The sequence below is a fragment of the Microtus oregoni genome, unplaced genomic scaffold (genome assembly GCF_018167655.1).
Source record: "Microtus oregoni isolate MIOR12 unplaced genomic scaffold, Mior012 000048F_ref0000485, whole genome shotgun sequence".
NCBI lineage: Eukaryota > Metazoa > Chordata > Mammalia > Rodentia > Cricetidae > Microtus > Microtus oregoni.
The window spans coordinates 16,364,868-16,376,920 of record NW_024543222.1 but is presented as its reverse complement, the minus strand read 5'-3'; the positions used below and the strand labels follow the sequence as shown (position 1 = coordinate 16,376,920).

Sequence of the window (12,053 nt, the reverse complement as noted above, 5' to 3'; positions counted from 1 at the left end):
CTGACCACATAGGTGGTAACAAAGCAAGTCTCAACAGATACAAGAAAACGGAAATAAGCCCCTCCATCCTATCAGACCACCATAGATAAAAGTTGGATCAACAACATAAACAACAAAAAGCCTACGAACTCATAGAATATGAACAACTCTTTACTAAATAACTACTGGGTTAATGCAGAAATAATGACAAAATAAAGACTTCTAGAACTCAGTGAAAATTAATACACAGCATATCCAAACTTATAGGACACAGTGAAAGTGGTACTAAGAGAAATGTTCATGGCACTAAGTGCCTACCTAAAGAAATTGGGAGAGATCTCATACCAGCAACTTAACAGCACACCTAAAGACTCTAGAACAAACACCTAGAGGAGTAGGCAGTAGGAATCAGGGCTGAAGTCAATAAAACAGAAACAAAGAGAACAGTACAAATAATCAATGAGACAGAGAGTTAGTTCTTTGAGAAAATCAACAAGATTAAAAAAAAAAACCCTTATCCAAACTAACTAAAAGACAGAGATTATCCAAATTAGCAAAATCAGAGATGAAATGGGGGACATAACAACAGATACCTGATATGGGAGTGTCATATCAATCTGTTGATTTCATTGGTTAATTAATAAAGAAACTGCTTGGCCTGATAGGTTAGAACATAGGTGGGTGGAGTAAACAGAACAGAATGCTGGGAAGAAGGGAAGTCAGCCAGACGCCATGCCTCTCCTCTCTGGGGCAGACGCAATGAAGCTCCGACTCAAGATGGACGTAGGCTAGAATCTTCCTGGTAAGTCACCACCTCGTGGTGCTACACATTAATAGAAATGGCCAAGCAGTATTTATATGAATACAGTTTGTGTGTTGTTATTTTGGGGCATAAGCTAGCCAGGCAGCTGGGAGCTGGGTGGCAGGAACACAGCCCACAGCTCCAACTATAGATAACAAATAAATTCAAAGAATCATTAGGTCATACTTTAAAAATCTGTACTCCACAAACCTGGAAAATCTAAAAGAAATGAATAATTTTCTCGATAGATACCACTTACTAAAGTTAAATCATGATCAGATAAACAATTTAAGTAGACCTATGACCCCTAAGGAAATAGAAGCAGTCTTTAAAAGTCTCCCAAACAAAACAAGCCTGGGGCTAGATGGTTCTAGCACAGAATTCTACTAGACTTTCAAAGAGGAGCTAACACCAGTATTCAAATTATTCCACAAAATAGGAACAGAAGGAAGATTGTCAAATTCATCTTAGGAGGACACAGTAACCCTGATATCCAAATCACACAAATATTCAACAAAGAGAATTGCAAACCAATTTCTCTCATGAACATAGATGCTAAAATAATCAACAAAAAATACTCGAAAACCGAATCCAAGAACACATTATGATCAAGTAGGCTTCATCCCAGAGATGCAGGAATGGTTCAACACACGAAACTCGGTCAATGTAATCCACCATATGAACAAACTGAAAGAAAAAAACCCACATGATCATCTCATGAGATGCTGAAAAGGCCTTTGACAAAGTACAACACCCATTCATGATAAAAGTCTGGAGAGATTAGGGATAAAAGGAACATACCTAAACATAATAAAGGCAATTTACAGAAAGCCTGTCGCCAACATCAAATTAAATGGGGAGAAACTCAAAGAAATCCCACTAAAATAAGGAACAAGACAAGGCTGTCCACTTGCTCCATATCTATTCAATATAGTACTTGAAATGTGAGAGGCAGCAATAAGACAACTAAAGGATATCAAGGGGATACAAATTGGAAAGGAAGAAGCCAAAGTATTGCTATTGACAGACAATATGATAGTATACATAAGCAACCCCAAAATTCTAGCAGGGAACTTCTACAGCTGATACACAGCTTCAGCAATGACTCCTAGGAATGGGAAGTATGGACCCTGAACCAGACATCTTCTCTAACCAGACAAAGCTTCCAGAAATGGAACTGAGATGGCAACCCAGACACAAAACCTTTGACCTACAATCTGCCCTACCTCCAAGATGTGCTGAATTAGTGGTAGCACAGAACTTATCAAATTGAAGAATGACTGGTCTAATTTGAGACCTATACCACAAGAGGGAGGCCACACTAGATACTGCCTAGATGGCTAGAAACCAGAGGCTGTGTTGGGAAAAAAAATCAATGAAATGATTACTAACGATATTCTGATATACTCATAGATCAATGCCTAACCCACTGTCATCAGAGAGGAGTCATCCAGGAGCAGATGGGAGCAGATGCAGAGACACACAGTCAAACACAATTAAAACCCCACAGAAGCGGGGTGGAGCGAGAGGGGCTGAGGACAGGAGAACACAGTACACAGAGTCAACTAAGCAGAGCTCATAGAAGATCACAGAGACTGAATGAAAAAACATGGACCCTGTATGGAACTGAGTTAATTCCTCTGCACATACATTATGGTTGTGTAGATGGGCATTTTTGTGGGACTCCTAAGAGTGGGAGTGGGGGTGTCTCTGATTCTTTTGCCTTCTCATAAGTCTGCCTCAAAAGTGAGGCTTTATGGCTACTTTTGTTGCAAATTGTTATGTCATCTTCGGTAGATATCCACAGAAGGACTGTTCTTTTATTATTTTTTGAAGGGAAAGTAGATCTGGGGGACAGCAGGGGTTGGAGGAATGGGAAGACTCCCTTATCTATTACAAAGAGTGGAGGGAGAAGAAATTATAGTCAGGATGTAATATATGAAAGAAGAATAAAAGAAAAAACATGAGAAGGAAGATGAGGAGAAAAAGAAGGAGAAGAAAAAAGAGGAAAAGGAGGAAGAAAAAAGAAAAGAAAGGAGGAGAAGAGGGAAGAAAGAAGAGAAGAAAGGAGGAGGAGAGGGAAGAAAGAAGAGAAGAAGAAGAAAAGGAGGAGGAGGCGGTGGCAGAAGAGGAATAAGGCAGAAGATAGAAGGCAGAGGTAGAAGGCAAAAGCAGCAACAGCAGCAGTTTGTAGCCTACCATGAGAAATATTTCCTGAAGAAAACTCCCTTATCTATTACAAAGAGTTGGGTTATTGGATCCTAACAAAGGAGTCCCATTTCCAGCACACACTTGGGTTGTGTCCACTGTTGTCAAGTTTTTTTTTTTAAATGAGTTCTCACTATCCTGCCCAGGTCAGCCTTGAACTCCTGGGCTCAAGACATCCTCCCTCCTCAGCATCTGAGCAGCTGGGCTTACAAGCACACACTATGCTTGCCTCACTGAGCCAATCTGTGACGGTGACTGAATTCTGAGAGGTACCATTGTTCCATTCAGATAACACGATGTGACTATCAATGTCCAATACCAGTTAGCTCTGCTCATCTCATCACAAGGAAGCAAACTCCCTTTCTGCCAAGATGAACACAAACTAGAGATAACAAGTCCATGCACCTGCATGAGTCTTTCCTAACCCGCCAGACCCTCTGGTTCCTTTCCCTAAAGTCAGGAGTCAGCAAATCGTTCTGCAGAGGGGAGACTGCTATAAGGAACATCTACAGAACAGTTCATCCAGCCCCGGCACACCACAAACCCGTCCTCCCATGGGAACCAACTGTGAATCTGGGTTTCTGACCTACCAGACAGGTTACAGCCGCCCAAACTCAGATCCAGAGCAGAAAATCCCTCTTGAGTTTATAATGCCCTCCTGGCCACTGAACGTCACACAAAGTGGGATTTTTTTGCTTTGTTTTGTTTTTGACATTAGTCTACTGTTAGTCCAAGACTCCTTCCAACTAACGATCCTCCTGCCTCTGTTTCCTGAGTGCAACTGCTGGTATTTAAGCATATGCACAATGCCTGACAAACACAGATTTTTAGATAAAAGCTAATAAAATTCACTTTCTTCTTGAGGAAGAAAAGTATTATAAAGAGCCAGGATAGAGCAACATATTTTCTTTATGGATATTTTCAACCATATAGCTTAATGCAGATGCAGATGCCCTCTTATCCAGGCTGTCAAGGTGCCTCTTTCCCACAGATAATGCATGTCTTCAGAGGCATATGCGTCCTGAGAAATAATGTTCTGGATAAGGAGGGGAGAAGTCCTTGGGCAAATTTTCAGCTTTCCATTTCTGGGAAAGCACCTCTACCTTTTGCTCCCTGGAGGAGTTGGTGTTAATCTTTGCTCTTTGCACCTCTATGTGGCATCCATTCAAGCAGCAGGGAACTGTGCATGGGAGAGGGAATCAGAGTGAAACTCACAAGCGGGTTTCCAAAAACAACATCACACATCAGAGCCACAGCACGAGGGCGCCATGATACCTATCAGTGTTACTCGTGTGGTGTTACTTGTGGTGCCCGTGCTAAAGGTCAGGATGAGGAAAGCTCATCGTGTCCTGTAATTTACACAAGTCTCCTGCCCTCCTGTGCCTTAGTTTCCTCATTGGAAAAGAACGAATGGGACAAACTACCCACAGTTCACACAGGGTTTACAGTTGGGGAATCTGCATGGATTTTAACACACAAATAAGTATTTACATTCTACTGCACTTACAGCTTCTGTAGAAACTGCATTCTATGCCATGCTTGAAATGTTCCATAGCTCAGTTCAGTGAGTAGATTGCATCCAAGGTTTCTAAAGTCATTTAAACAAATTAAAAACACATAGTAAGCCAAAGGAAACATTTTTCAGACAGTTATCATTTAACAATCACTCTAATATACATATGATGAAACATAACCTTTCTCAGAAATGGTTTCAATGTTTTCTCGACTCACAAAGAAAATCTCATTGTGGATGATATGCCATGCACTAACTACAGTGAATTACAAGCAGATCCTTCTTTCAATGACCTTCCTTCTCTAGGAAAGGGTTTCACAACTCAGTACCACTGAAATTCTAGGCTAGACCCTTCTGCTATGGAGGTTTGTCCTATACATTGGAGGATGTTTATAACATCTGTGGTGTCTGCATATTAGATATCTTTTGCAAATCCAGTTGCCAAGGGTCACCTGGGTACACAGCCACACGGACTAAAAACTAGTGTTGTGCTATGATTCAAGTTTCACTCACTTTTACCACAGACTAAAGGAATGTGGGCTGGGGAGATGGCTCAGTGGGTAATGATGCTTGCCATCAAGCCTGAGTTCAAGCCCTACGACTCACATGGTAGAAGGATAGAACTCAAGTTCTGTGATTTATATAAGCATGAAAATGCACACATATCCACATGGGTGTACACACACACACACACACACACACACAATTTACTATGTAGTTACTTTCTATTAGCCACAAAATTTGCTTCATTTGTACACTACATAATGGGTTTCTCATCATGACAGTTTATATTATATATACATGTGTGTAGTATATGTATATATGCATATATTGTATCTTTCTTATTTCTTATCCTTACTGCCACTCATTATCCCTTTTTGTACCTTTTCTCCTCACAGAGTCTCCCTTTTCCTTTCATGCTACACACACACACACACACACACACACACACACACACACACACACACAAAAGAAATCTAGATTTCAATTGATAGAAAAGATGACATTTTGTCTTTCTTTCTCTCATTGTCCTCTCTTGTTTAAAATCTTTCTAGACTTCTTTCTTGCCCTCCATAGCCCATCTTCTACTCATGTCACATATATGCGTATCTACATGTAAGTCTAAGGGTTATGGATTTAGCTCATTGATAAAGTGCTTACTTAGCAAGTACAGGGCCCTGGGTTCGGTCCCCAGCGTGAGAGAAACCATGTAACAATTGTCCTTCTAAGTTTGGCTATCTCCTACTAGCAAAATTTTAATCATGTAACAGATTAAGTAGCATGGGGGTTATAAAATCCAAAATATAAATGGGTTATGTTTGTAACTTACATATACTTCAAAAAAGGTAATGATTCAAATGTCCCTCTTTCAATATAGCGTATTTTATTGCAGGATAAATCCCTAGGAAAAGTAAAAGGGAAATATTGCTTTGATTAGCTATTAGATATCTAATTAGTATGAATAAACAACAGAATTGTTATATTATTGTTTTGTCTAAACTCTAAAACTTTGTATTTCTACTTAAAATCTCTAGAGCCCCTACCCCTATCCACATCTATCCTAAACATCTCAACCTTTGTGATCTTCATGTATAAATACATAGCTATAGACATGGGAAATTTCAGAGAGTCTTTCCTGAGAGAAGAATTATTAAGTGACTTTTGTTTTTGAAACAGGGTCTTTCTGTGTAGAATCCAATCCTCTCACCTCTGCCTCCTGAGCACTGAATGCACATGCACAACTTTGGCCTCCGGGGACTTTAGAAGATAGAAATCAGCCCTGTTCTAGACATACTGAGTTGGTAACTGGAGCAGGGATGTTGTCATAATGAAGTTCTAACAAGCTCTCCAGGTGATGCAAGGAGTATCCTTTTTACAGTGCCACGGTCCCATACATGCCTCCTGGATTTGGTATTCAAATCCAAAGAAGGTCTGGCCCTGTTCCTTCTTATACTGTGAAGGTGCTCATGGCACTCCTCAAACTCTTTGATGTGTTTTGCCTTTTTCTTCCCTATTGTTATTAGTGTTTAACACGTTCTCCCCAAAGGGCCTGTTTGATGATTCCCACTGACTCTTCAAGGTTTTATTCAATTGAATTGGTGTAGCAACAGCTTCCCTAAACCAAATTCATGTCTTCTCTCCTCTTCTGTACTCTAGATACAATTTATTCTTCAGTGACAAAAAAAAATGAATGGATGAATTGTAATGTGTGGAGATCAGAGAACAGTTTTCAGGGATCAGTTCCTGTCTTTCACTTTGTTGAAGCAGGACTCTCTTGTTTCAGCCACACTGCTGACTGGAGGCTAGCTGACTGAAGATGCTTCCAGTTCTCTCCTCTGCCCCCTTCTTTTCGCAGCAGACCTGGGATGAAAGATGCACACTACTGCATCTGTCCTTTTTCTAATGTGGGTTTGGAGGATCAAATATGGGTTGCTGGGCTTTCCTGGCTAGTGCTTTACCCACTAAGCCCTATCCCCATCCCTCATTACTTCAAAATATATTTTATTTCTATTTATTTATTTGTGTGTGTCCATGTGTCTGTGCAGGTGCTCACAAAGACCCCAAAAGGGTATCATATCCTCTGGAGCTAGAACTACAGGAGGTTGTGGGTTCCCTGATGTGGAAGCTGGGAACCAAACTCTGGTCCTCTGCAAAGCAGCAAGTGCTCTTAATTGCTGATTAATTAAATCCAGCCCTCTCCTGCTTTGAAATTATTTTTGTACCCCTTCTTCTAATCACAAACCCCTGGAAGCATGGAGTCTAACTCATCTACATTGCCCACCAAGTTTGATACTGACACAAATATTTGAGTGAACTCAAATATTTACAAAATAAACACATAGTTGGTGAGTTCAAGAAAAGTGGCTTATTTGCAAGAAATTCAGTGTATGACTTTATGGCTGACGCCTCTCCATCTCTGCAGCACTGAGATTCATGCTCACTCATGGGTTTGTTCCTCTTGAAGTTGGTAAATTTTAAGAGGGAAGTAACCCAGGCTTATTCATCTCTATGCCTCCAATAATAGACATACTCTTTGGCATGTTCTATTTTAGTACATTTTTTAAATTGAGGGACATTTAAATAAATGAATGACAGTAAATTATGTCGATAAGAAATAACTATTTACAAACTAAAATAAAGAAGAGGACTACTCTACTCAGTTATTTTATTATTTCCTCCAAACATTTTGTACACTTTGGGAGTTCAGATGCAAAAGGTCCCCAAAAATACCAATACGAAAGTAGGACCAGTGCGATTGTGGCCATTCTCTAAGTGTCCAGAGAAGGAAAATGTTTCTGGCTTTGTTTAAGATGACTCTCACTATGTAGTCCTCGATGGCCTCAAACTAGAGATCTGCTTGCCTCCACCTCTCCAGTGCTGTGGTTCAAGACATGTGCTACCAGTCCCATCTTTTACTATTTGGTTTTGTTTTTTTGTTTTCAAGACAGGGTTTCTCTGTGTCACTTTGTTGTTTGTCCTAGAACTAGCTCTTGTAAACTAGGCTGGCCTCAAACTCACTGAGATCCTCCTGTCTTTGTCTCCCAAGTGCTGGGATTAAAGGCGTGGGCCACCACAGCCCAGCTCATCCTTTATTGTTTTATCAGTGAATGTCAGGAGCACTTCTGGTATGTTTGCGTCAAGGAAACTTTTGTAGTATTTCATAACCACGATTCAATATCTATTTTCACATGGACATAAAAAATTATTACATTAAAAACTGTAATACCAGTCTGTTCTCCTAATGACTTAATCATGTTAGTAATATTATTTATGCAATCAAGCATTTAGTTACTTATTTAGTATTTCAGTGTCAATTAAATTCAGATTAAATTATTAAAGAAACTGGATAGAATGGCACATGCACACAACCCTAGCACTTGGGAGGCAGAAGTAGTATGAGGATTGTTACAAATTGGAGATCAGCCTGGGATACATATGAGACCTAGCCTCAAAAAAAAAAAAAGGCATGGGGTATCATCATGGTTGATAGAGTGCTTGCCTAGCATGCACAAAATCTTGAATTTTACCCCCAAAATTGTATAAATTATGTAATAATGAATGCCTATAATCCTAGAACTTGGGAAATAGAGGCAAGAGATTCAAGAATTCAAGGCCAGCTTTGGCTATTTAGAGAGTTTAAGACAAGCCTGAGTTACATGAGACCATATCTCAAAGAGGCAAAGCCATTGTCATTCTGGGTTAAAGACCTTCAAATTAATGTAGTTGTGCATTTTCTTCTCTTTGATACAACTCTTCAAAGTTAAACTAATTTCTCACATCCTACTATGCTGTCTTAAGCCCTTTTTGCAAATTATAAATTAGTAAACATGTTAGGTTTGCAAGCCCACACACAAATCCAGAAACAATGGAACCAGCCACCATGAGCCAAAAACCTCTGAGTGGAAGGGCCAAATTAATCTTGCCTCCTTTCAGCTGTTCTCATCAGTCACCCTGTCCCCTCAACAAAAAGGGCACTGGCACAAGTTCTCTAAAGGTGTCAACCATTCCTAACTCATGGGCCGCAGTAAACGAGAGCATGGATCAGACTTGATGGAGGTGTGACCGACTAGATCCGAATACAAGCATATGTCTTAGAAAACAAGGGTTGTGGGAGCTCCAGTAACTGCTCATTCCTTACTAACACCCCCTGCAAATGAAGTGCTTCTATCTGAATCTGAAGCTTGTCCATAGAAGTTAAGAAATTTAAGATGCACTGCTGGGCAGTGGTGGTCATATCTTTAATCCCAGCACTTGGAAAGCAGAGGCAGGTGGACCTCATGGAGTTCAAGGTCAGCCTGGTTTACACAGCAAGTTCTAGGACAACCAGAGCTGTTACAGAGAAACCTTGTCTTGAAACCCCCCAAAAAAAGGAAAAGAAAAAGAAAAACTAGAAATTTAAAATGCATACAAGTCATTTTCATGCGATGGGCTAAGCCCCACCCCCCACTGACATAACTGGAGAGTTTGTTTATTATTTTTTTGTCTTTAGAGCCAGGGTCTTGCCAAGCAGCCCTGGAATTGGTATGAAACCCACTATGTAGACCACAAAGACCCACAACTTGTAGAAACCCTCCTATTTTCTACCTCTTCAGTGTTGGGATTGCAGTCAATAATTGAACGATTTTATTGCTTGAAATGATGTTAGTATCTAATTCAAATCCCTTGTTCATCCATAGATAATTTATATCATAAAAAATAGATGTGCTTAATTAACTTACAAAATCTGGAGGGATAGCAGGCCTTCAAATGAATCCTTATGTAATTCAGTCAGGTGATTTTCACTGAGATTTCTGAAAGATTAAAAGGTTATCTGGATCAAAAATCGTCAAACAGATGGAGAACATCCAGTGGTGACATGGGATGGAGAAATACAAGATGTCATATGCTATTGCCTAGAGCATAAATTGTCATCAGCTCTTTTGGGAGCAATTAAAATTTTATATATGTAATGGTCTCCACCCTAAAGATTTTATTTCTAGGTATCTAGCCTATAGAAACACTTGTCTGGGGTATACAGGACGCTTAATTCAGTCCTATATGAAATATTGTGCAGAACTGGAAATGAGTAGTATGAGCCTCTACATATGGAAAAGGAAGCTTTAAATATCATGAAATGAAGACATCAAGCTATCAGATGGTATCAATTATGTAAAAGTGATAAGGAAAGCAGCATATTTGCTATATGCAAATATGTCTGGAAGGATATATATCAAACTCAGAGTAGCAGTTACCTCAGATCTGAGGGATTATAGCACAAGGAAGGTTTCACTATTCCTCTTACTAATTTATAACCATTACAAATGTCACCATAGATGGCTTCTACTGGAAAACAAATTTTCCTTTCAATGAAAACACCGCATTTAAAATAAAAACTTTGCCTGCAAAGGTAAGGTTCCAACTCAGGGCTCGTGCACCAGGCAAGCGCACCAACACTGAACCACACCCAGTCCTTATGCAGCTTACAAGAGAAGTTCAATTAGTACCAATTCATTTTTTTTACTTAAAGCCATTAAAATTCCCTATCTCTATCCTAAAGATTCCATGTCTAGCTATCTATTCTGCAGAAATTCACTGGGAAGAACAGAGGAAATATATTTTCTCAGACATACTGACCTCAAAATCTGGACCAAAAGTAAGGGCCTTGGTCCAATATTGTACAACATTTGGAGAGAATATGTACTACTCACAGTTTTTCAGCCCAACGGTATGCTCTCCATACATTTTTGTCAATGTAAGAAATAGAATTTCCTTGGAAATTCCTGTGAAGAAACAGTTCATATACTTGAGTAAATAGGAAAAGACTAAGCAGAAGCAGTAAAATCATCGCACCCTCATGGCGGTATTCAATGCAGAACGAAAAAAACCACCAATCTTCTAATTCCCAGACCTGTCAGTTTCTGAGGGAGCACACTTAGCAACACAGGGCTGCTGGAGCAAGCTAAGACCTTCCTTGCAAGTTGAACTTTGAATACGACCAGCCTCTTGGTTAGAAAATGCTAGTTAATTACTAAGTATTTTTCTCAAAAATAATTGCGTTTAAATAAAGTACTTCTACAAATCAATAAAAAATAGTGATTAATAATTGAACAGGAAAATAGGTGAATTTTGATCATCATGAGCAAGTAAGAAACCCTGATATAGGCACCATCAAACCTTTGCCAGAGGGCTGTCTGTCGAAGCACTGTGTTAGAAAGAGGAGGAAATTCGAATTAGTCAAAGTGATGTGCTGGTGTGGAAATAGTTCTTGGTCACGCTACTTAGGGAAAAAGCACAACATCACTAATGAAAGTTTTACCTCATCTGTGAACAACACAATGTTCCTGTGGAAGGAAGGACACATGACAAAATGTAACTGGAGTTTATTTTGGTTTGGAGGACACAGAAGAAGAGCAACAGGCTCCATGGAATGAATTTTCTAGCTTATCCTATAAACTCTGGGTCTTTCATTTCTATTTTGCTTGTGTGCATGTGGAGACCCAAGTCTGATGTTAGGGCATCTTCAATCATTCTCCTACTTTACTGAGACGGAATCTTTAATCCAGCCGAAAGTTCACTAGAATGGTAGACTTGCTAGCCAGATGGTTCTGAAGAGTGTGCTTCTGACATTCAAGGCTGTAATTATTGGTAGACTGCCACATAAACCTATCATTTACATGGACTGTGAAGATCTGAACTCTAGTCCTCACACTTGCAATTGGACCACTTTAACAAGTGAGGACTCTCCCTGCTGTCCCAACCCTTCACTCTTTTTTGAGGTGCTAGTAATGGAATTCAGGGCATTTTGTGTGCCAGTCAAGTATTCTACCACTGAGCTAGCCCTCTGTTCATTATGAGACAGGATCTCATTAAGTATAGTCTAGCCTGGCCTTGAATTTGTGATTCTCATTCTTTAGTTTCCCAAGTACTAGTATTAGGGTATATACTATACACCAGGCTTCTATGACTTTTTTTTTTGTTTTTGTTTTTTCAAGACAGGGTTTCTCTGTAGCTTTGGAGCCTGTCCTGAAACTAGCTCTTAGAGACCAGGCTGGCCTCGAACTCACAGAGATC

At 39.7% G+C, this 12,053-nt stretch overlaps 1 pseudogene; it reads right to left on the bottom strand.

Moving 5' to 3' along the window:
- Positions 1-12,053, bottom strand: part of LOC121436030 — an 83,467-nt pseudogene that overhangs the window by 64,215 nt on the left and 7,199 nt on the right.